At 37.3% G+C, this 4,588-nt stretch overlaps 1 pseudogene; it reads right to left on the reverse strand.

Annotated features, from left to right (window-relative positions):
* Positions 1–1,376: 1,376 nt before the first annotated feature.
* On the reverse strand, positions 1,377–1,537 carry LOC134857337 (U2 spliceosomal RNA; annotated as a pseudogene).
* Positions 1,538–4,588: the final 3,051 nt, after the last annotated feature.

The following is a 4,588-nucleotide window of genomic DNA, read 5'->3' on the forward strand; positions in this document are numbered from 1 at the left end:
CTAAGTTAAATTCAAATCTCTCTGGTGCTGAAATTACAAGTAATTCCAGCACTTACAAATAAGTGGGTTGTTAGTTAGATGGATCATGATTGGTTAATATTAAATACTTTACAGTGGTAAAATATCTAATTTATCCAATCATAAAATGTAGTTTAGATCAGGTTCCATTATCCTCATAGCTTATTTTCAGGCCAAAAAGTCAGTTCAAAAGCCTACGTTAATTTTTTTTCACTATTTTTCTAGTGTTTGATAGTCTAAAAAAAATGAATGTAACTTGTATATAATCTGTAGAAAATGAGTATACAAATAGTTCGTTAGTAAATGATTTAAAGTGATATGAGCAATTTTTTAGTGATAAAAATCCATAAGAATGAAACCAAAAATTGCAGACAAAAATAGATTTAAATCGATTTTGAATCAATTCAAATCGATTCAGCTCTCTGCTAAATTAGTTGTATAAAATCGATTGCAATCCATTTCTTGTCAGCACGGATAGACAAGCGATCTTGACGCAGATGTGAGATGCCTGAGGCCAGAGAGTTAATTCCAACAGTATAATTGTCACAAGTTTTTAATACGTACAGATTGTCCTCTGTTAATTTAGTACTAAATTATTTCAGTTTTTGCTTTTTAATAAACAATACTGCTGGTGATAGGGAAAATCTTCCGTTAAATATTTCAGATAATTTTGAGTAAAAGTATATAGCTTTGTGCAGGGGCGGATCTAAGATTTTCTCAAGGGGACTTCAAAAAGTTTCGAAAATTCTGTCGTCTTTTTTTATTCCTAAAAAATTGATTTTTCGAGCTCTGCCAAAGCACAAAAAAGTCCCTTTTTTGGCCAATTTTTCTGCGCCACAGGCAAAATTTTGAACAAACAGGCCAAAAAAGGTGTTTTTTTGGCGCGCGCTTCTCCAACAAAATTAGTATATATTGGCGCCGGAGGAGCCTTAAGAAAGTTTTTAGGGTCCGTCACCAAAACTGGATATTTCAAATTAGTACATGGGTCGGCAGGGGGTCGAATCCCTGGGGTGGGGGGGTGGTAAGCGTTTGCTTTTTGTGCAGCCCCCCCCCCCCTGAATCCGCCCCTGGCTTTGTGTGAAATTCTTCTCGTCGCCTTCAAGGTTTATAATAAAATGACAAACTCGGAGCCCGTACTGAAATTTGCAGTTAAAATTAAATCTGGACATCAAAAATACATACGAAATTCATATGTATATCAGTCCTGTGGCATGTCTCTTTTTCCCATGTACAAGTCTGAAACAGACATGTACCAGACATGATAATTATAAAACAAAATCAGATCTTGAATCAGACATGATCAGACTTGAAGTAAACCTGGACCAGACATGTTCATGTCTGAAATTAGATGATCAGACCTGAAGCAGACATATCATGATGGTAGTGTAACACCGGGACAATCCATGAGTCAAGCAAAAATCAGTTTATTATTGGTGTCAGGCAAAGCCCAGCATGCCAGATATTAATCTGACAAGAACAGATACTACAAATTATCTCAGCCAAAAGGCCGAGAAGCGATAACTGAAACAAATGATGGTTTTTCTACATGACTCAGACTCTAACAAAGAAGCAGCAGCTCGGGCCATAAAATTTTTAAGCTTTCCGACTGGATTGAGAGCTAGGTCGCTCCCGAAATAATTCATACAAGATCAAGGTAAATAGTTACAAATAGGCAGTCATTATGATTCTTAGCCTTATCAAAACAGCCTGCCGGTTTTTAATTGAACCGTAAAACTACAGTGGACTACATTAAAACCATCTCCGTTTCTGCCGTTACATGGCGCTAAGTTTTGTACATGATCAGACCTGAAGCATGTGTAGTCATGTCTGACCAGGTATAGTCATGTCTGACCATGTATGGTCATGTTTGACCAGTTATAGTCATGTCTGACCAGGTAATTTCATGTCTGTTCATGTATAGTCATGTCTGACTAGATATAGTCATGTCTGACCATGTATGGTCATGTTTGACCAGTTACAGTCATGTCTGACCAGGTAATATCATGTCTGTTCATGTATAGTCATGTCTGACTAGGTATAGTCATGTCTGACCAGGTATAGTCATGTCTGACCAGGTAGAGTTATATATGACCAGTTATAGTCATATTTGACCAGGTATAGTAATGTCTGACCAGGTATAGTCATGTCTGACCAGTTATAGCCATGTCTGACCAGGTATAGTCATGTCTGACCAGGTAAAGTCCTGTCTGATCAGGTATAGTCATGTCTACCATGTATAGTCATGTCTGACCAGGTATAGTCAAGACTGACCAGGTTTAATCATGTTTGACTCAGGCATAGTCGGCAAACGGCAGAAGTGGTCAAATGTGAGACAGATATGGACAAAGCTGGAAAATAGCTAGTGTCTGACAATTGTTTGATATGACGTGAGGTTGTGAGAAAAGTACGGTACGGAGACTACTACAAAAATTAGACTATTCAGCTTGACTCACTTCAATAGATACTGATGAGAACGATTTTTTGCTATCTCTGCTACACTATTAAACATATTTGAAATTTGTGCATTTTAATTAACCACAATTGGCGATTTTCAAACCTGTACATATGTAAAAAAAGTGGTCGTAGATGTAATTTACTTTTTTTTCAGCCCAGCCCGGGTCGAGATCCCGCTAAAAAACCGCTTAAGATATGAGCGAATTGAGCGGTTTTCCAGCAGGATTTGAGCGGTTTGAGCTGTTTGAGCGGTTTGGGCGGTTTTTTGGAAAAACAGCTCAAATCGCTCAAATCTTGCTCAAAAACCGCTCATTTCTTGCGGTGGTTTTTGAACGGTTTTTCAAGCTAAATTTGATGGTTTTCAAGCGGTTTTTGAGCGGTCTTATAGAGAAAACCGATTAAAATCATCGAAAGGCTTCGAAAAATTATCAAAAGGCCCAAAATTACAAAAAATTCTAATTGAATTATACGGTTATTTTTCCTGTAGTCAGCAGATTTGGTCTAGGTTATCTTAAGCTTAAGCGTTATCTTATACTTAAGCTTTGCGCGACCCATTTTGCGACTTCTTTCGACTATAGTGTTTGTTCGACCGTCCTAATTTGCGACGAAAATCGAATTCCGTTCGACCGTGTCAGTCAAATCATGAGTCAAACACCTCAACCCGCTGTCTTCTCGAGAAGGGATCTCAGTTTGCGGTTGTTCGCCTTTTTTGAAGCAAGATTTGAGCGGTTTTTTTAGACGATTGCGCTCAAAATCTTGCTTCAAAATGAGCGGTTTCTGAGCGATTTATGAAAAAAAAAACGCTCAAAAACCGCTCAAGATTTGAGCGACTTAAGCGGTTTTTTTAGACGATTGCCCTCAAAATCTTGCTCAAAATGAGCGGTTCGAGCCATTTTTGAACGGTTTTTGAGCGGTTTATCTAAGAAAAACAGCTCAAAACCGTTCAAATCTTGCGCGAATTTTGAGCGGTTTTTTTAGATAAACCATGCAAAAACGCTCAAACCGCTCATTTTGAAGCAAGATTTTGAGCGCAATCGTCTAAAAAAAACCGCTCAAACCGCTCATATCTTGCTTCAAATTAGGTGAAAAATCTCCACTCGGGAGGGCATCATTGTCTTTCAGAAATTGCTTTAAAATGATGTTAACAGTTGCCTGTTAAGATCTTGACAATCATCCAAAGAACAAGACAACACGGTACTCAAGTGTTCGCTCGTTCTTTGAAGTTCAAAATTAAAGAAAAAGGAAAGCGACATTCCCTGTCAGATACCTCTTTCAGATAAAATCTGTTTGTGGTATATATGTCCAGAACTTGAAAATTTTTGATCAGATCAGCCCAGCTGAACGTTCCACTTGCCTAATCCTTCCGTGCTTAAGTTACTTACTAGCTTAAATTCAGAAGTTTTCTTTGTTTTTTGTTTGTTTTTAAAAACTTTGTTTTAATGTCAAGTTTGCTTCTGAGGGTGTTCATCCCACCACTCAAACGTTTTCAATCACAAAACGCTTAGTTTTCGAGTGTTGCCAAAACACACGTTTAGTTCGCATTTTTTTCCTCTATTGAAGTAACTGCCTCATATCTATCAGAAATTGAAAATTATCGCGAGAATTAAAAATTCTTATTCCAAAACACACTTCATTTTACTAAAACATTGTATTGTATTACTCATAGAGTAATTTCGGATAGGGTACACGAGCAGACGGTGTACCCTATCCGAAATTACTCTATGAGTTACACCTCGAACATAACTCATCTGGTGCGACTATAAGTCTCGATCAAGACCTTAAAAAAGAAATTAGCTTAGAACTAACAGATAGATTAGAATTAGACAAAAACATTATCAAAAATTTTACATGATAATAATCTAATTGAAATGTCTCTACGACTCAATAGATCAGAACCGCTATTCCGCACAATACTAGAACTACCAGGCATTGGAAGAAGGCCTCGGACAAGAGACGATCTAACGACTACGAAGAAACTTACCATTAAGTTTCATGGTCTTACGGCAAAAGCCAGACCAAACTTTTATATTTAGGAATTTACTAGCAAAGAATTTAGATTTTCATTTGCAAACATAGAAACCTTGAAGAAAAATCTTCAATGATTTTTACAGGCGCT

This window comes from Symsagittifera roscoffensis, chromosome 1 (genome assembly GCF_963678635.1).
Source record: "Symsagittifera roscoffensis chromosome 1, txSymRosc1.1, whole genome shotgun sequence".
Classification (NCBI taxonomy): domain Eukaryota; kingdom Metazoa; phylum Xenacoelomorpha; order Acoela; family Convolutidae; genus Symsagittifera; species Symsagittifera roscoffensis.